Raw genomic sequence first — 21,695 nt, 5'->3', positions numbered from 1 at the left:
TGCATGAAATTCATACAAGAGTAGGCCTTCTTTCCTCCAGCTGCGGGCACCAGCTTCCCTCTGGCACCCAGGACCCAGGATGGCTTCCCTCTGGCCCTGGCTTAGTCAGGAAGGACATCCGGTCTAATTAGCATATTACCCTTTTATTATTATAGATAATCATGACTGTGGACAGTTTTCAAAGCCTTCTAACCTCAGGTACTTCTGAAATTTGCATTTTGAATTTGTTCTCCTCAGGTTTTAAATTCTCTTCCCCATTCTCAAATTGATGCATCAGCTAACATCTCATTTCCCTTGTTTCTACCTTTCCTACTATTTTATTGGTTGCCCATTGCTGCCTTCTCAAGTGGCCAGACTCTGATTGCTTTGGATTTGAATGTACTCTTACTCTATTTTGTCACCTTCCCTACCCCGTCCCCAGGGCTTTTCTTTAGTCCCAGGAGTATAGGTCCCAAAACAGTATAAATTCTGAAGACAAGAAGGAGATACATTGACCTTTCCTTCATCCTGAGGAAAGGTCAATTCACCAACTTCACGTGGGACTTTCTCCTGAAGCAAAAGGCAATTAGCAAGCTGGAGAACTAGGTTTATAATAATTAGAGAGATAAATACAAAAATATCAACTTTGGCAATTTCTTGGTGGTTGCACTGGTAACTCTTTTTTAATGTTTGTGCTTTTTCATGTTTTCAAAAACTTGTACAAATACTACTTTGTCAGAAAAAAAAAATGAATGGCCTTGGTCTTTATAAGTACAGTATGACAGAATTTCTTACCTTTTTGTTCCTCTTGTGCTTGACCATTCACCTTCTTTTCTCTGTCTCCTGCAGTCTCTCTGAGTGTTGGCAACACTTAAATTATATCCAATTGTTTCTTATAAAAACCTTACAAGTTATTCTTGGTTTTCTAAAAGGATTAGATGGAGTACAAGTGTTCAAAATAAGAAATTCAAGATAGCCATACTTCCCAGGGAAGATGTAAGTGAAATAATTATAGAATATTACAGGGCAGTAAAAACTGTGGACAGAAATGCGTGGTATATGCTATAACGGCTTAGGCATTCACAGAGCATGATCCACCCTCTCTCACAGTGTGTTTTAGAACATTCTTGATGATATAAATCACATGTGTCAAACACAAGGCCCGTGGGCCAAATCCAGCCCGCCAGGCCTTGCAATGTGGCCCGCACCGCGCTGTCATCACTGCACTCCGCTGTCAGTTTATGACATTGTCAGTTTATGACTGTTCAGTAAACCATTCGGCCCGCGATTTAGGCTGGATTTTAGATTTTGGCCCCTTCTCTGATTGAGTTCGACACCCCTAATATAAATAGTCTAGTTTGCTTGTTAAACATACAGTTTCCTGGGCCCCACTCCAAATTTATTAACGCAGAATCTCCAGGGGATCTCTATTTCCCAGATGATCCCTATTATTATGGGAGTTTGGGAACCCATGAGCTAGAATGATCAGTGAAAATGTCAGGAGTTGCCGGAACAATTGAAAAGCACTGTGGGATGGGCAGAGATTAGGCAGAAGAGCTAGAGGGCAAGCCTTCCAAGGAAGGTTTCGGGGAAGGTATGGAGACTGAGTTTAAGTCCGTATCAGCAGAAAAGGGAAAATCCATACAACTGAGTGAATCCTGGGGAGGTTGCTCAAGGGTATTTTCCAGAGGCGTTAGCTTTCGCTGTCACAGATTTTCCTGGGCACTGAAAGTAATGTGATTCTAAGTAAAATCTCTGTCTCCGTCTTTCTCTTTCAGAGTGGAGCATGCTGTGGTCAAACCTCCAAACCTTTTGAAGATTTATATTTGGACCTGCTACCCGGATTTCGAAAGGAGTGTTGGAGCCAGAAGGGTATCATGTTAAATTCATGGGCAGAACCATGAGAAGCTATCACATACTTTTATCCATTTACATTAAATCCAAACCATCCATCCTCGTGCAATTTTTTTCCCCCCTCTGCCTTCCCCATAGGATTCATATAAATCATGGGAGATAATTTGCAAAGAAGGCTATTTAAAATTGCAACAGAGCAGTTCATTTGTTTCGATAATTCACTTTGGTGTAAAATTCAATTATTACTGACAAATAAACGTTAGTAACTTAATCATTATAAAGAACAGACGTCTGGGCGAGGAACAAGTAAATTAGGGGATTCCCAAGTCTTTTCATCTCCATCCTCTCCCCCTCCCGCCGCACACACCCCTCAGCGATTCTAGAGGATTTTCAAACCTCATAAGAGCTTAAAAAAAAAAAACAAAAAAACCCACCTCTCATCCTTCTTATCTCTGGATAGAATTCCTCTCATTAGTTTACGTTCAAAATAATAAATGTGTAAATACATGCCACAAGTCTACAGGCTTGCAGACTCTGTTCCACTTCTAAGTCCAGCCTGACTGTTCTGAGAATTTGGCCTTGATGTTTCCCCGTCTGGCACAGACCACAGCAAGAGGCACAGCCCATTTGTCTGAGGCCCCGCACCTGCTGGTTTTTCAGTTTTGTTTAGTTCAAACAGATTCACGTGTGTGAGGAAGGAGCCCCGTGGAAGACCCAGCGCTGGAGAAAATGAGCTCTGCTCTGCCCAGCATCAACGCTTCTGATTTGGCATTAATTGGGATCTGCTTTGTGACTGGGGAAACCACCGCGCACAAGGATTTGGTGAACTGAGAAGGCCTCCTCAACCAAAATGAATACTGATAGAGAGGATGGAACGCCCTACACTGGGGGCAGCTAAAGGCAGCCCTCTGCTGCACTGCCCTGCCCAGCGCGCTGAGGCCGGGCTTTGATGAGCCAGCGGAAGTCCTAAAGAGCGGGATCTGTCCTTCCCCTCCTTAGAGCTTCCCACCTTAGGTAGTTAGTATGCATTTAATCCATTCATGTTTGCATTGGAAGCCACAGCTCTATCCAGATCCCAAAGGAGTGCTTCTAAACGGTTTTCACAGCTCAGCAGTTTTCTGCATGCGGGAAGAAGGCTGGACAACCCGTTTATAAAATGCTGACAGAAATACACAGTCATTTAGAGAGAGCTTCTAGGCGCAGCCTTCAAGCTTAACCACCCTCCATCCCCTATTATTGTTTCGACTCAGCCTTCTGAAATGGTTTAGCACGTAGAGAAAAGCTGCAAAGGTGTGGTGAGCAGTGAGTTCTTTGAAAGAACGGCGATAAACCTTTAAAAACTTGTGTCTGTAGAGCGGGCACTTCAGAGAGTAAATAGGTATAATAACAGGTCTGCGGGCTTCCCCCCGCCCCCCCGCCCTTGCACACACTTCTTTTCAAAGGGAAGAAAGCCTGACGAGGTAGCTGGCCTTTAAGCCTTCAATTAATGGAACAAAGATTTAAAAATTGTTCAATTGGTTTCATTAGGAAGTGTACAATGAAATAATAAAGTAAAACAAATGATATAAAGCAGAGCCACTAATTAGCTCGACATGATTGATATAGCTTTGGACCAGGCATTTGATCTCCAACAAAATGCAGTTCCTTGTTAAGAGGATTTTTAATTGATGTGCAGAGAGGTATTAGATGATGTTGGAAAATAATTACTCCGAACCTATTCATGCATTTGGCTGAACATAACAAATGAAGTTTGGGCACTGGATCTGGCGAAGTGGACACGTGCTAATTAATAACGAGAAGAACAAGCGTCTTCCATGCGTTTTTAACCCAGTATTTGCTAGGAGATGGCTGAGCAATTATGCACCATAATGAGGTTGTCATATAAACAAGATTAACATTACTCAGATGTCAGGAGAGATTTCAAATTCATGCAACCCATATGTATTTTCCGGTTGTTATAGATTGTAATGCAGACCTCACCAATCAAAGTTGCCGCACCAAGTTCAGGTTTGATTAAGGAAACATCGTCACGAGATAGCAAATCTTTACTATTTTCTGATGGTCAAATAAAGACTATTCTCTTAGAATAAACAAGCAGATACACTTGAGCTCACATCAAAGCATCGATACATTAAAAAAAAAAAAAGAAAGAAAAAGAAAGAAAGAAAAAGGAACTTTTCTCAAAGATATGAATATTGACTGGGGTAAATATGCTCTTCATCTCTAAAAACTTGATGAGCATATGCACCGAGTTACACATAATTTGTTAAATCTGACAAGAACGTTAAATTAGCATTTGGTTGATCTCGGCCAAATTCTTTGCTCAGAAAAATGTGTGCATGTTGACGTGAAATTAGAGGGATTTATGGGTGAATATCTGAAGGCGGAATTTGTCTTTCTTTGTTTTATATATGGCTGTTTGCCCTCCCCCGCAATGGTAAAAGATCTAACTAACTTGCGATATGTCTTCATAGCCAAAAATGTAGCACTGAGTCAAGTATTTAGATGATTTAGGCAAACATTTTTAAAGTGCAATAAGGAAATCTTGAATTTGGTGTGAGTTAAAAGTATTGAAGAGTTGCTCAACTTACTTTTGCGGTATATAAATTCAGTTCCAGTGACCAATTTAATATCTGTCTTTTAAAAAGTCTATTTTACCCAGCTGTCCTCCACAAATGCTTAAAGTACTGAAAACTTGACATTTCCCATTAAGTGACAGTATACATGGATTAAACTTTCTAATTCCTTCGCTGGATCAAAATACGCGTGTGTTGTGTGTGTTTGTGTGTAGATTGTTTCTCTGTGTGTGAGTAGAATGGGAAAGGGCTCAGAATCAGAGAGGGATTCCACACTAATTAGTTTTCAGCTCCTACAGGAAGCTCTCCTGCTCAGCCTAGTTCACATACATTTGTCTTTACCTGAAATGGCACCTCTTCGTGTGTGTGTGTGTGTGTGTGTGTTTGTGTGTGTGTGTGTGTGTGTGTGTGTGTTTGTTGGGGGGGGGCGAGGGAAGGCTTATTTACAAAGGCTCTCTTTAACAACTATTGTTATAGTTTTTCATAATAATCTTGGATATTAAATTTATTTATTTGCTACTCAATATTTGATTTTTAAAAACTAAGAAATGATATAATTTTCTAACAGAAAACCTCATAAAATGGAACAGATGATTACAGGACACTCAATGCCCTCTCTTTTCCATAGCCTTGCTGCCCCAACCCAGGGCAGATGGCAACCGCCAAGTGCAGGGGCGCACTAAGTGCCCGGATCCTGGGTGCAGGTGAGCAAAGCGCGCACCCCTGCTGAGTTGCCCGTAGAATGTGCTATGGCTGTCCTGTCCAACCCTGACCATCCTAAGGCCCCTGGAGGGAGGGAGGTGCACAAGTGGAGACAGAAAGTCAAGGTCCAGGGGGTGGGGAGAGTGAGGCCAAGTGGGGCTGAGCACCAGGAAAGGCAGTGCAGGGAGGCTCCAGGAGGCAGGGCTGCAGGGGTTCCCAAGACCCCACATTCCCCACCCCCTACCCTATGAGACTTCACTTACAAAACACGTATTCAAAGATAAAATTAGGACTATCATGGCAGCAACTGCAGAGTATTAAATTGCAAGTATGGGGCCCATCTGGGCACAGGACCCTGGGTGACTGGCCCCCAGACCAGCTCTGAGTGACCAATGCAGTGAACTCTCAGGTGAGCCAGGACAAGATGCCTTGGAGAAGGTGACTCACCCTGTGTCATTTGTATTTGGAATCTATTCTCTCTGTGGGTAGAATTAGAGACCTATAAAATGAGATTTTATTTAATTAAATGCTGCCTGACAATTGGGTCAAGCACCTGATTGAAACTACTGCACTGCTTCATCATATCAAGGGCACTGTTTAGAATCAAGGACTCTAAAATATGGAACTTTTCATGCTCTCAGAGCTCATAAGAATGCAATTTTCTTTTTCTTTTTTTTTTATTGACGTGGAAAAAATTTACATATACTAAACCAAACCCTTATGATTTAAGAAAATTGTAGGCACTCAGATTTCCATTGGGAAAATGGCAACTTAATTTTATTCTTCGCATTGATTTCTCATTGCTGACCTTCCCGGGAAGGGGTGACGTCACCAATTGTGTGTGTGTGTGTGTGTGTGTGTGTGTGTATGTATTTGTTTGCAGTACATTTATTTCAGAGGCATTCATAATCATACACAGAGTCTTGTTTTAAATTTCTCTGGCTCAACCAGCCTCAGGGTTCAAGCAGTCCATGGCATAGAGACGTGGTCGGCAAACTGCGGCTCGCAAGCCACATGCGGCTCTTTGGCCCCTTGAGTGTGGCTCTTCCACAAAATAGCACGGCCTGGGCGAGTCTATTTTGAAGACATGGTGTTAGAAGAAGTTTAAGTTTAAAAAACGTGGCTCTCAAAAGAAATGTCAATCGTTGTACTGTGGATATTTGGCTCTGTTGACTAATGAGTTTGCCGACCACTGGCCTAGAGGAAGCGGCCACCAGATATTGTTGACTGAAGTTCCCCGAGGCTGTTCTGATGGCATAGTTCAGTCCATCAAGGCTCGCCGAGGAGACAGGGTACGCGTCACAGAACCATCCTGACATTCCTGGCTCTGTTGGTGAACTCGGGCCAATCTTTCCATCATAATCTCCTTAATGAAGCAGCCGAAATCAAAGCCAGGTGCTTCCCTCCGTGGTTCAAACCTGGAGTCAGACACAAGATGCACAAAGATCAAAGTCCAAACTGCACAGAGGATGATAAGTTGGGAGCAGCTCCCTGGGCTTCTCTTTTGATTTAAATTGTTGTAACAATCTCTCCACCCCCCCCCCCTTTTTTTCTCTCTCCTTTTCACAGGTGCTTCATCTGTGCAAATGAATCCAATGTTTCCACATTAAGCCCAACGTTCTCATACTCTGGGCTGGTGGCGGTATACATTTTGGACTAAAGTCTATTTCAATGACTAAAAAAGTCAACTATTTCCCCCCAGGACTTTTGATGTTAGAAATACTGAGTTAGCCAAATTTCATTGTTTGAATTGACTTGCTCTCCAAACTGACACCTGCCTAGCAGTTATATGTATAGAAATTATACATTTTACATAAGTTTGATTAGTAAACTACTTTTGAAATACTTATGCCCATTTTAAATAAGAGGCTAGATTTCACTAACCATTAATGAAATATTCATGCATGTGCCTGGCCTGAGTGGCTCAGTGGTTGAGCATTAACCTGGAGGTCACAGTTTGATTACCAACCAGGGCATATGCCCTGGTTTCCTGGCTTGGTCCCCAGTTGGGGGCGTGCAGGAGTCAGCCAATGGAAGACTGGATATTTAGGCTTATTGTAATGATGGCAAAAACAAAACAAAACGAAAAACAAACAAACAAACAAAAAATACCCAATATGCTGGAATCCTGAATTCCTGAATAAACAAAACTAAAATCCAGATGAAATAGCTAGTGCCTAGAGACTAAGCCTTTCATAAGGCCACAAAGATAAAGCTCCCTCAGGTATCCTTACAGGTAGTGTTAGGTATATTCTAAGCAATTGCCTTCTTTTCTGCTTCAACATCTGGGTGAAATATCCTGACTCTGGTTGGGCATATTAGGGTACTGAAACCCAAGGTTTTGAAAATTAGTGGCAGAGTCAGGATTAGAACTCAGTTCTTCCCTGGCAGTAGCTGTGCCATTCTAGTGGTGGACCCCACAGCCTCTCCCCAGGAAGGACCTGCCGGGCCCTTTCCTTGGCCCTTGGCCACTGCTCTCTGCAGCCATCCTTTGATCTGTCATTCTCTGCACTTTCTCAGCCCCATGAGCCTTTGATATAAAAGAAAAGTGAGAAAAATAAATTTTCAGCAAAAACAACTGGTCCAAGTCTGAGGAAACATTTCCATCAATATGTGGGACTCTTGTTTGATTATTTTTTTGGATGTTTGTGCAGTTGTCTGTGTGTCTTTTGTTGTGAGCCTGTATCAATATTTTTTGTTTTATAGGGCAAGTTTCTAGAGAGAGAGAGAGAGAATTGTGTCTATTTTTATTTTCCAGCTTTCCACCAAGCACCCAAACTATGTGTGGTTACTTTACAGAATTTTTTTGATGTTAAATTTTTTCTGCCCCCTCCCAATTTTGTTCTAATTCATTAAAAAAAAATAATTCTTTGGCTCTAGGAAGCGTTTGTTTAAATAACAGTTCTTTGAACATTCCCAGAAGTGTTCTAGTTCTGGACTGAGTGACAGTGGCTCACCACTTGATTCTGCTCCCCTTGTCCAATAATTGTAGACATAAAGATGGACTCAAGGAGTTAGCACCGGCTTAAAAACATGAGCTTGCCTGTAATATATTTTACTGTGGGTCATGGTTCTCTGGATACACCTGACCTTTTAATCATGAAGGATGACAGAGCAGAGAGAACTCCTTCGGGGGTTTCTTGAAAGCATAAGTAAATGATATATTTACAATATACAGTGTAGTTTATTAACTTCGACAATTTTCACCAAATGGTCACTCTTCCAAGGACAGCCATATACCTTGTTTCCTCTGACTTTTGGAAGATTAAATATTCAATGACCCTGACTGTGGAACAAAAGTCAGAAAGGAGAAAAATTCAGCCAGTGGTCCAAATATTTGGTTTATATGATTCCAAATAGCTGTATGCTTGTGGTGTAAAAATAATGGAAATGGCCTGGCTTCTACATGGCAATAGACTTGCTGTAGGCAGTTAGACAGACATGAGTAGAGCAAGGACAATGGGCCAGGTACAGAAGGTCACCAGGTTAAAGCCCGGGTGCCTAGCAATGAACAATCAATTGTAGGGTGAGACCTCACCCTCAGGGTGACTTTTCCTCCCCTAGAGCATCTCTGATCATGCTGTTTGGACCCCCTGACCTTTAATCCCTAGAGATAACATCTAGGCCTCAGTTGTATTTCAGCTCTAAGCCCAGATAAGCAACAAAACCAGCCATGGCAGATGTCAGGACCAGCTGTATTGAGTAATGACCTCCTCTGCCTGGTACCCACCAACCAATCAGTGGAGACCACAACCTTGAAAGGACACACCTGGAAAATTGCTGAATATTCTATTAAGACCTTGCCTTGGGACCTTCCTTAAAATATTGGCCTATAAAACCCATAGGATGGAGGCCCAGTCTCTCCCCACTCCCACCCCATCTCCCTTTACCATTAGCTTCCTAACTCTCAAGCTCCAAGGGGCCTTCCTTGTGTTTTTAAAGGAATTTTTCACTATTCCTCATAGTGGAAATTTTTTTTTAATAAATAATACTAGAGGCCCAGTGCACAAATTCGTACACCAGTTGGGTCCTTCAGCCTGGCCTGCAGGATCAGGCTGAAACTGGCTCTCTGACATTCCATGAGGGGTCCCAGTTTGTGAGAGGGCACAGGGCAGGCTGAGGAACCCCACAGGTGCATGATCGGAGCCGGGGAGGGACACAGGAGGTTGGCCAACCAGAGAGAAACTATGGGAGGGCTCCAGGGCATGTCTGGCCCATCTCCCTCAGTCCAGATCAGCCGGAACCCAGCAACAAACTAACCTACCGGTCAGAGCATCTGCCCCTGGTGGTCAGTGCATGTCATAGTGAGCAGTTGAGTGGCCTTAGTATATCATTAGCATATTATGCTTTGATTGGTTGAACGGTCGACTGGTCAACCTGATACTTAGCATATTAGCCTTTTATTATATAGGATAATTTGTTTTAATGGTATTTAAATTTTTCATTAATCTGTATGTTTGCATGAGATAGATTCCAATCATTGTTCCTTCAATTTCTGCCTTTATTATGATGCTTTAAACTTGGACTTTCCATGTGCTCAGAAATCGATCTGAACCTTGGATTTGAACCTTGCCTCAGTTAGGATCCTGTGCTACTTTTCCTCCTGGAGTGTCTCTCTAACTGAACAGCTATTGAAATAATCTTTGGTGGCATGTTCATTTCTTCTCTTGCTACTTGAGGGTGTGCATGTGCTTTTCTGTTTGTTTTTATTTTTAGAAATCATCCAAGGATTAAAAAAAGGTGCTGCATTATCCTCACAGATATCAGAAGAACAAAGTGTTTTTAAAACACTTGGTGCTGGTGACTGTTTTGTGAAGAAATTTCATAACTGAAGGCCTGTAAACGGGACCGATTATTTCAGACAACTGTGGTTCCTGTGTAGATTTCTCCTGCAATGTGTGAACCACATGACTAATTTACTCTTTGACCAAATGCTCCTCCTCCGGAATACACCCGTATTCCCCTAAAGCTTGGGAAAACAGCCTTAAAGCTTCTCACTTCTTTAGTAAAGAACTTCTCAGTTGATTTCAAGTGAAATGCCAACAGTCTCACTTTTTTTTCAAACACACTTCACAGCCATAGCTGTATATCCACTTTAAAAGTGTATGTTTTGTGGGTGGGGGTGCGGTGTGCTTGGAGCAGTTGTCTGATGTTTTATTTTTGGAAAATTCTAAATTGCATTTTGGAAGATAATTAAGGGTTGCTCAAGTTTCTTTCAGAATTAAAAAAAAAAAAGGTATATTTTACCTCCTTTGTGCATTTTTGCACTCATACTTCATTCGTCACCTCCTCCTCTATTTTATAAATCTTTTAATTAATGGTGTTTATTCTCCTCTCAGTCTGGTCTCAGTCGTGTTTTTATGATTGTATTATTAGGAAGTGATAACATGTGTGGATTTTTTTTCTGGATCTGGGCTTGCCAATCACTATGGAAACAAGCAAATATTTACGTAGCCCAGATACTGATTAATACCTACTGGTTATTTTGACATTATAAAGTTACTGTTTGAATGTAAAGAATTTCTCCTGAATAGTAAAGTGGTCTATTCTAATTTGTTTACATTTGTAATTTTCCCATCAGAAGTTAACCTAGTAACTAAAGCTCCTTCAAATTAGAGCCATTTCCAAAAGAAATCACTTTTGCCAATGGATGACTCAAAATTGAGTCCTAGCATTTAAAAATGGTAGTTTTATATTTTAACAGGAATAACTTTTGTAAAACAAAAATTCAGTTTTGTAATACAGGTATTTCATGGGAGATACCAGTAATATCAGTACTACACTGTGTACCAGATGGAGAATTTCAAAACGACTCTTTAAAGAGGCAGTCCATTAGGGTTTCAAAGGACTGTTTAGCTAGAAACTATTTAGCCAGAAATGTAAGCACAGAAGTTCAGCCTCTTGGGGGGCACTTGGTAATTTCTTTAGAACAAAATTACCTCACTCTCACTCTTTCTCCATTTGGGTTGTGTTCTTTTCCTAGGGGAGATATTTTTTAGTTTTTTTTTTTTTTAATTAATTTTTTCCCTGTCCTGGATTATTTAGTTGGGCATCGTCCCATGCACTGAAAGTTGCCGGTTCAATTCCTGATCAGGGCACATGCCCTGGTTGTAGGCTTGACCCCTGGGAGGCGGCGTAAAGTAGGCAGCCAATTAATGTTTCACTCTCACATCATTGTTTCCTTCTCTCTTTCTTCATCTCTCTCTCTCTCTCTCTCTCTCTCTCTCTCTCTCTCTCTCTCTCTCTCTCAAAAAAAAAAAAATCAATTTAAAATAATCTTTAAAAAAATTTTTTCTAACTGAAGATCCAAAAAGTTGTACTCTATAATGCAACTTGACCAAGCATCAGTATGACCAGATGGCTTGTTGAAACACCAGTTGCTGAGCTCCCCTTACTAGAGTCTCTGATTCAATAGGTCTTGGTGTGACCACAGAACCTGTGTTCTTAACAAGTTCCCAGGTAATACTTATGGTCCAGGCATCATATTTCACAAAACCCTACCTTCAAGTCTAGTATATGTTTTTGTCGAACACGTAGGGAAGTTTTTATAGATATTGCAAAATGTTTAGAAACAATCTCTAAAATGACTATGCAGCATATGTAGCAGCAGAGTTGGAGCTTCATGAAGTCTGAACAATGTGGGCTTATTACTCCAATAAAGCTGTGGAAGTGGTATCTTAGAGGACCAAGTTTCAGAGTGGTCCATGTAGGTGGGTCAGGAGCCCAATAACAGTACAACCATAATCTTAGTCTTTTTCCCCTCTAGTGTTTTAAAGGGAAGTGCTTCTCAAATGACTATCTAAGCATTTCATCTTATTAATCAATTCAACAGAACTCTTAAATCACACAAACCCATAATTACATGGTGTGTGGGTAGGACAAGTGGAGATTGAATCTGTGAAGATTAACTATTCTTATGTTTCTCATTAATATTGCCTCACATCCTTCAAAAAGATAGATTGGAGTTTACCATAGTACTTATTTCTATAGAATTGAATGTGAATCTTAGTGTTCCATCTTGGCCAACAAAATTGTTAGAGTGGCACATCATTGTGGTATGTTCTAGTAAGAAAAGACAAAGATTTGGAATCAGAAGAACTGGAAGAGTGTTAGTTCTGCTTTTTATTTATTACTAGAGGCCTGATGCATGAAATTCATGTGTGGGTGGGGTCCAACCAGCCCACCCTGATCGGGGCCAAATGGAGCTGATCAAGCCCAGCAGGCAAAGGGGAGGGGCTACAGGCTGTTGGCTGGCCTGCCCAGCCCCCTGGTCGAACTCCTGGTCAAGGGGACAATTTGCATATTAGCCTTTTATTACATAGGACTAGTGGCCCTGTGCATGAAATTCATGCACGGGAGGGTGTCCCTCAGCCCGGCCTGCACCCTTGACAATCTGGGACCCCTCGGGGGATGTCCAATGCCAGTGTAGGTCTGATCTCTGAGGGACTGCTGGCTCCTAACCACTCACCTGCCTGCCTGCCTAATTGCATCTAACTACTCTGCTCGCTGGCCTGATCACCTCCAACTGCCTCCCCTTCCAGCCTTATCACCTCTAACTGCCCCCCACCAGCCCGATTGCCCCCAACTGCCACCCCTCTCACTGGCCTTCTCATCCCCCAACTGCCCCCCTTTGCCAACCTGATTGCCCCCAATTGCCCTCCCTGCCAGCCTGCTTGCCCTCAACTACCCCCACTCTCACTGGCCTTCTCACCTCCAATTGCCCCCTTCCCCCAGCTGTCCTGCTAGCCCCAAATTGCCTCCCCCCCCCCCCAACTGTCCTTCCCTCCTGGCCTGATTGCCCCTAACCGCCTCTGCCTAGGCCTTGCCATCATGGCTTTATCCAGAAGGATGTTCAGAAGGTCTCCCAGTCTAATTAGCATATTACCCTTTTATTAGTATAGATAAGATCTTGGAAACACTCTTCATCTTTTCTAGACCTTGGTATCTTTACCTATCAATAGAGGCTAGTAATATTTATTCCTTTGACTTAGTAAATATCTATTAAATGTTTACCAGGTACTGTAGTAATGGTAAAGAGAATAAGGCATGCTTTCATGCTTTCTACCTTCAAAATACTCAAAGAATTATTTTAATGAATAAATGACATTGTGGGCATGAGCAGTTAGGAACCTATAAAGGCCTGGTGTAAAATATGTTGCTCCTTACATAACAGCTAGCCCTCAACATGGATGGAAAGAGCTGCATCTATTCATGGAAAGAAGTTAGATAGAGGGCACTTCCGTGCTGAATGGAATCCTCCCCTGAGAGACATTGCAACAATTGATTTTGGCTTCAAACTAGTGAGTTGCAATTACAACAGGTATTTTTGCTCAAAATACTGTTGACCTCTGGAGAATTTAAATTATATTTCATTTCAAGAAAATATTGATTTAGCTGAAAACCAGAGAATCTACAAAGAATGGTTAGAATATTTGCTCAACAAATAGCACATTCGTGATGTGAAAAATAAATAGAATAAAGTTGAACATAGAATAAAAATGTGAAGAAACACTTCTATTAAATCTTTTCCCCCCCAAATGATTTGGTGTCATAACAAGTAGTTGTTTATTTGTTTGAATTTGTTTTGGTTTGCTGCTTAATGACTAGGACTCTTTTAAACTCCAGGTCAGACTAGAAGGTAGATTTCTTCACATCCAAGGAGGCTGGGCACTGTGGTAGCACCAAAGGCGCTGGGTTTCACATCTTATTGGATTTTATTCTGGTAAAGCAATTTCATTCTGAAATTGAACATGTCATTTCTTCTTTATTACATTTCCCAGTTATTCTTTCACCTCAGGTTTTTATGTTGCCTCCTATTTATTTCTCGGTTTCTTCACTCAAAATGTGGGAAGGCACCAGGATTTTTATCAAGTACCATGTACCCTGCACCTGTCACTTAGACTCTAACATGAAAGGACAGAACTCACAACCAAAATAGATGCTATTGGTAAACTCGGGTGAAGCTCGAGGGAGAAATTACATTCGGTAAGACAAATGACCCTAATGTGTCACCACATCTTTAGATAGGTCTCCATCTCAGTGTGTTTTAGGGAGGGGATGATGCAAGCATGGCATCACTCTACCAACATTTTTTTTTTTTTGCAAGATGCCCAAATAATAAGAAATACAAATAATATCTTAAAACTTGAAAGAGAAAACTGGTTGAATTACTTGTTCAATGTGTTCTAGGTTTTGAAATAGTTCATATGTCCTATATAATAAAAGCATAATATGCAAATTGTTCCCTAAACTGGGAGGTCATCCAGAGGTTCAACCAGTGGGGCAGGGGGCAGCCAGAGGAAGGGAAGGAGGCACTGGCCAGCAGCTACTGTGACAGGAAGCCCCTGCTGGCTACAGTAAAGGGGGAAGGGAGGGAGGCCCTGGCCAGTGGTGGCAGTGGCAGCAGCAGGTGACCAGGGGAAGGGAGGGAGTATGTGGTCAGTGGCCAGCAGCCACTACAGGCCCAAAATTTGTGCACTGGGCATCTCGTGTGCGTGTGTGTGTGTGTGTGTGTGTGTGTGTGTGTCTGTGTGTGTATAGGTGAGGTGCTGAGGGCAGTTTTCAGGCTGGCCACACACCCTTCAGGGTGGGTGTCCCCACTGGAGTGCCTGGTCAGCCTGGGTGAGGAGCTGATGGCTGTTTGCAGGCTGGCCAAGTCCCCAAGTGCAGTCCCTCACCCCATGGGAGTGTGGCCAACCTGGGTGAGGAGCTGAGGGCTGTTTTCAGGCTGGCCACACTCTGGTGATCCAGGCTCCCAGCCCCCCCTTTATTTATTTTTATTTTTTCTAGCACCTCCTTGAGTGGAGGCCAGAGCCAACTGAAAGCAGGTATCTGGGACTTATCTTCTATAATTGAAACTTTGTAGCTTGAGCGGAGGCCAGGGCCAGCCAAAGTGGGCAGGAAGCTTGGCTTCCTCGATTGCTGGGGGCAACCCAAGCCTCCTGCTTGCTCCAGCTCCATGGCTGCCACCATCTTTGTTGGGTTAATTTGCATACTTACTTCTGATTGGCTGGTGAGTATGGCTGATGGGTGTAGCAGAGGTACAGTCAATTTGCATGTTTCCTCTTTTATTAGTGTAGCTATATGATATAAATGTTTCTTTAGATTTAGTTTCAGTAGCTAAATGTCTATTCTTTCCTGTTTGGAATCCTGTAGTCCTTTCTCCTTTATCCCCACTTTTCACTACACATCTGGAACGCTGCTATCATATTCAAATTTTTTCTGAATTTTTTGATTTCCCTATGTGCAGTGAATTCTCAATACCACTAAAGAAATGATCTTTGCCTGGCCAGTGTGACTCAGTGCTTGAGCATTGACCCATGAACCAGTCAGGTTACATGTCCAGGTTGCTGGCTCCATCCCCAGGGTAGGGCATGCAGGAAGCAGCTGGTCAATGATCCTCTCACATCATTGATGTTTTTCTCTCTCTCCCTTTCCCTTTTTGACTCTGAAATAAATAAAAACATGTTTAAAAAAAGAAATAATCTTCAATGGCATTATTTTATCCCTTAAAAATGTCATAAAGCTCACTCAGAATCTTCACTCTGGGCCAGTGTTTATTTTCCCCTACAAGTTGGGCTCATTTTCACACTGATCCCTGCTCAGTACCTCTCATTTGGTTTAACTAGTTTATCTCCTAGAATTGCTCTCAATTGGCTAATTTCAGTGTTATTTATGCTATCCATTTCCAGTAAGTTAAATCACTTTCAGTCTTCTAAGTCCAGCATGTTAACTACTTCTAGAAAGACTTCAGAAGGTGGCAGATATTCAAACAGTCTATGGCACATGATGGCAATGCATAATGAAGCAAAACAGGGAAATCCGGTGAAAGAGTTTAATTATTCAATTGTCTAGAATCACACTGACCTCTTACAGTATTTTCTAGCTTCTCTTCCCTGCTTCCTCCTTCTCTTCTTCTTTCTTCCTTCCTTCCCCCTCCCTTCCTCCCTCCCTTCCTTCCTCCGTCCCTCCCTCCCTTCCTTCCTTCCTTCCTTCCTTCCTTCCTTCCTTCCTTCCTTCCTTCCTTCCTTCCTCTCCCTCACTCCTTCCCTCCCTCCCTTTCTCTGTCTCTGTCTCTCTCTTCTGCCTACTTTCCTTTTACTTAGTCTTCCCAAAATATAGATTGGGAAAAGAAAGAAGAGGCAAGTTTCATCCATCTGTTGTTTTGATGATTTTATTAGCACTATGGCCTACACGTTGTTAAAATATTTTTTTAAATGACTAAAGTGAGCTGTATTATTCAGAATACCTTGATTTTTTTTGTAGGCTGTGAGAATTTGAACATCTATTTTAGTACCTCTCCATGTAAAACAAAGACTGTTATTCAGCAGTGTTATACAATATTTAACTGTTAGTTAAGTCATCTCTTCAAATGCAAAAATGACCCAATAAAACTTTAATAATAACAACAAAATCCTGTGTCACTGCTTTTCTCACAAGAAGATAAGTGGTGCATATGACTAGATCAGGACAATTCTCTCCACACTTTGGACAAACAATTCCATATGAATTCCTGCTCATATCACCTTGTGCACCTGTGTGTATACTTTGACAATTTTCAGTCGCTTTAAGGTAAGTTATCCTTAGTTTCTCAATCAAAAGACATTTTCACTCATTAACCAAAATTTTACTGATGTCTACTTCAATCAGGCACTGCATTTTAAACACTGAGGTTGTAGGAACAAAAGATACTTAGATTCCTCAGTTTAATAGTAGGTGAGTTGCCGGGGTGGGTAGAGAGAGTTTCCAAGAAAGCAAATGCATAATTATAATACAAGGTGACAAGGGCCATCGCCTAAGATCAGAGAACTATGCAAGAATAGTGTAACTTCCTTCTTTTAAGCATAAAAATGATGAATGTTAATAAAACAGAAAATGCATAAAGACACAATGAAAGAAATCAGATTGATCTGTATGAAAATGTGTTTTTGAAGGGAAGGATGGTAGAGTGAGCAGTCTCATCTCGTTTACTTCCATTGAAAGTCACAGCTTTTCCACTCTAATAACATATTGGAACATAAATTCTTAAAATGCTTTTCATGATACATATCCACAGAAAATAGGCACACATAACCATATTTAATGTGTTTTGTTCTTTTTAAGTAAAAACCTATTACTATACTATAAGTTTGTTTTGTAACTTGCTTTCACTGATGAATAGCATAAATGTCTAATAAAACATAGGTCTACACACTTCTTTTTTAAAAAAATATATTTTATTGATTTTTTACAGAGAGGAAGAGAGAAGGATAGAGAGTTAGAAACATCGAAGAGAGAGAATCATCTGTCAGCTGCCTCTTGCACACCCCCCACTGGGGATGTGCCCGCAACCAATGCACATGCCCTTGGCTGGAATCGAACTCGGGACCCTTCAGTCTGCAGGCCAACGCTCTATCCATTGAGCCAAACCGGTTTTGGCTACACACTTCTTAATAACTAGATATCAACCCAAAGTATGAATGAGCCACAACTTGTTTATCGCATCTCCATTGGTGGATATTTATGCTATTTTCCAATTTTCACCACATTCACTATGATCATTATATGCACAATGCTGAAATGAACGTGACAATGTGGCTCTGAATTATTCCTTCTTGCTGATTTTTAAAAGATCATCATAAACTCAAATGATTCAATAGAGGTAAGATGTAGCCGCTGCATGTTTCGTCCTGTGATTTGCATCTCCCAAGATGCAGGGGGTCTCAGGATGTTTCGTAAAACCTCTGTCCCTCGCTGCACTAATTTTCAAACTTCGTGATTTTTTTAAAAAACCAGAAAAATAGGCATGGGAATGGAGGGGCGAGTCTACTGAAGACGGGTCTAAGAAAAGAGGACTAAGAACGGGAGCTAGATAAACACCACTTTCCAATAAACAAGGAACATCATGTGACGGTAACAATTGCCCCAGAGCTTCCCCTGAGAAGAACCAGGCACTTGCAATTGTTTGGCTCTCTTTCTGTTCCCACCTCCCTGCTTGACTTAGAAGTTGACACGTTTGTAAGATTGCAACTAAGTCACCAAATGGGCTACAGTCTGAGTCAAGCTGCAATTAATGTGTCGCTCGGTGCTGGGCAAAAAGCTACACATTACCTCTAGGAGTGACACATTTTCAGAACCGAACCCCAGCGTACGTCTGAAGCCGCAGAATAAGCCTAGGGGAAAGGAAAAAACAAATCCTCGCTAGGTTATTGTGGGGTGTGAAAGCCACGCTGTTGTGGAAAGGCAGTGTGAATCCATATTATGCAGAAATCAATGGCAGCCCAATCTTTGCAGACTGCACGAGGCGCCGTGTGACAAGGGCACAGCGATTCTCCTAATCAAGCAGGTTGTGTGAAAGCAGAGAGTCCAGCTGAGCTTGATATATCCAGCTGGACTTTGTTTGCGACTTAATGGAGCAGGTCATAGTTATAACACCCCAAAGAAATCAGCCAGCCTCGGCCGGAGGAGCTCAGGGGAAGTGTGGGAACCCCAGCAGGTCTATGTTAAATCACTTCTATAGGTCATCTGCAGAGAAAGAACTTGGCGAAATAATGAAGGAGCGTCATTCTGCTGTCTGTGTTTATGGCTCTCACCCAGAGAAGGGAGTTGGGTGGGGAGGGAAAGCAATGTGACTGGGGAAACATTTCACCTTTTTATTTTATTTTATTTATTCCGTGCATTATGAAGCTCTTGGCAGGGCATCGGGCACTGGATTTAGCTCCCCCTTCTTAAAAGCCACACGTTACAGGGGTTTATAAGCCAGAGTGACAGTGATAAAAGGCCAATTCAGGGCTCGGGGACCATTTTTTCCTAACAACATGCTTTTGCCTCTTTGCCTCCTTAAACACCTGCTGCTTTCCACAGCCCTCTCCAGTAGCGCCTTCGGGGCAGCTCCGACTGAGCGGGGATGGTGAAGTTCAAAGTTAATGCTCTTCTCTGTGCTCACTGCCAGGAGTGTGTGGATGATCAATGTCCCTGCCCACATCTTGGCACAAACAATGTCACCCTCAGAATGCATGTGGAATTCAGAAGGCTGAGATGGAGTTGGTTTTTTGTTCGTTTGTTTTTTGTTTTTTAACCTTCAACCCTGGGGCCACTTTCTTTGAAGACATTGAGACCCCCCTCTCCCATTCTCAACAATGTCCCCAAAATAGCATTTGCGCCACAAAGGTCTTGTGAGTAAAACATACAGCCTGGCGGCGTGGCTCAGCGGTTGAGCTTTGACCTATGAAGCAGGAAGTCGCGGTTCGATTCCTGCTTAGGGCACAAGCCCTGGTTACAACCTCTATCCTCAGTGTGGGGTGTGCAGGAGGCAGCCATCAATGAACCTCTCTCATCATTGATGTTTCTATCTCTCCCTTCCTCTCTGAAATCAATAAAAATATATATATTAAAAAACAAAACAAAACATGCAGTACCAAAGGTGCCTGGTGCCTGGTAAATCGATACAGTGGGGTGGATAGAGGAGTGACGAGTTTTCGAACACCAGCTCCCTTCTCCCTGATCTCTCCACCGGGCAAGTCCTCCCTCACAGTGGAAGAGCCTGACCCGGGCAACCTGCAGGGTTTTAGCCCCTGAAATTCGGCGAAGATCCTGATAACTGATCCTATTATTCTGTGATGCTTCGTGTCTTCAGTGAATGTATCAAACTGACCAAAGCTGGCTTGCCTGCTGAAACCCAGTCCCACAGGGAAGTAGCTATGGAGACAAAGGGAAAATGGGGTAACGGAGGCACCCACCTTTGCAAGTCTGAAATCCAGAGGCACGGGCCAACCCTGATTCTCTCTCACGGGCTGTGAGGAGGGCGGAGTGTTAGGTGGACTGCTGCTTAGATCTAAATGAAAGGGTGTGGAGAGTGGAAAGTTTCCTCTTTGCTCACGGAGCCCCTGGGTGCATTTATAAATGAGCCACGCCGGCACAATGTAAACACAGTGCTGCAGGGCGGAGAACTAGGTTCAAATCCTGGCTCTGCCCCTGTCTTGCTAAGAGCTCCTGCCCAAGTCTCTTCCCTTCCCCAAGACCAGAGCTCCTTGTCCCCGCAGAGTGAGGGACCAGGAGCCCCTGATTTTAAAGCCCTGCCTGACATCCTGTGATCATCCTGGGTGAAGTGCTTTGGTGAAACTGGGAAAATATTTTACCAAAGCGGGTCTCCTGGTCTGGATGCCCCTCCCAAGCAAGCCAGTCCAGCTCTCTGAGCCACAGTGTCCCTGTTGGAGGAGGGTCCCAGGCAGCCCCAGCCTCAGGCCACTCCCTTCTGACGGAATCCTGGCGGCTAGAACCACAAGGTGGAGGCTCCTCCCGCTACTGGTCAGAGCGCAGCCTTGCAAGGTTAGCATCTTGAAAGCAGAACATTCACCGTTCATCTTCATGACGCTGTGTGGTACTTAACTTAGGAGGTAAGGAAGTCGAACGAATGCTATCAGAACAATTTAGAAACAGCATCAGTTGCAAAAGGAAGAGTTGATTTGCGCCGGCATAGCCTAAATATGCCCCTCCCCCACCCAAAGACATCCCCTTCCTAACCTCTGGAACCTGTGGCTATTATCTTACAGAGCAAAAGGTTGGGGGCAGATGTGTTGAGGATTTTGAGATGGGGAGATTATCCTCGAGGTCCAGGGTGGACCCAATCACAGCGGTCCTTATAAAACGGGCACAGGGCCAAAACCGATTTGGCTCAGTGGATAGAGCGTCGGCCTGCGGACTGAAAGGTCCTGGGTTTGATTCCGGTCAAGGGCATGTGCCTTCGTTGTGGGCACATCCCCAGTAGGGAGTGTGCAGGAAGCAGCTGACCAATGATTCTCTCATCGATGTTTCTAACTCTCTATCCCTCTCTCTTCCTCTCTGTAAAAAAATCAATATAATATATTATATTTTCAAAAAACAAACAAACAAAAAATGGACACAGGAGGGGTCAGAGTCAGGTGACAAGGTAAGATAATGACCCAAGCAGACGTGGGGTTAGGCGGCCACAAACCGAGGACTGTCAGCAGCTCCCGGAAGCTGGAAGAGGCCCAGGATAACTTCTCCCCTGATTCTCCAGAAGGAACGCGCTCTGTCTATACCTTGATTCTAGCCCTGTAGGACTCATTTCGGACTTCTGACCTCCAGATGGTAAGATAGCAAATTCGTGTTGTTTTAAGCCGCCAGGTTTGTTACAGCAGCAATAGGAAACGAATACCATTTTTTTTTTTTTTTATGACACAGTTAAGGAGAAAGTTAAATTTTAGAAATGGGCATTCACTGAAGAGTTTGGTTTAGTTTTGATTTTATTTGAAAACAGCTTTTCTAATGAATTAATGTCTTTCTAAATACGTGCTTCTCCAACTAGACTTAAGAATTTATAATTCACACTCTTTTCTTTCAAATTCTTCCCAGGCATCAGAGGTTTATTTGCCATAAATACCCCACCATGTCCTCCACAGAGCGGGATGCCCCCAAATTGCACCCGTTTTCCCCACGCAGAGTAGCTCCTGTCCTCCGTCTATCAATAACCAGGAGAAACAGCCTCTTAGAAGTCTCTAAATCCTTAATCTTCAGGTTGCAGGTAGGAAAATTTGGCTTCTTCCAACTCCCAGAATCCCCTGAGAAATACAGGCACGAAGCCTT

Source organism: Pipistrellus hanaki, assembly GCF_964339955.1.
Source record: "Pipistrellus hanaki genome assembly, chromosome: 6".
In the NCBI taxonomy this organism is placed as follows: Eukaryota; Metazoa; Chordata; class Mammalia; order Chiroptera; family Vespertilionidae; genus Pipistrellus; species Pipistrellus hanaki.
The sequence above is the reverse complement of the archived record's forward strand: the minus strand, read 5'-3'. Positions refer to the sequence as shown.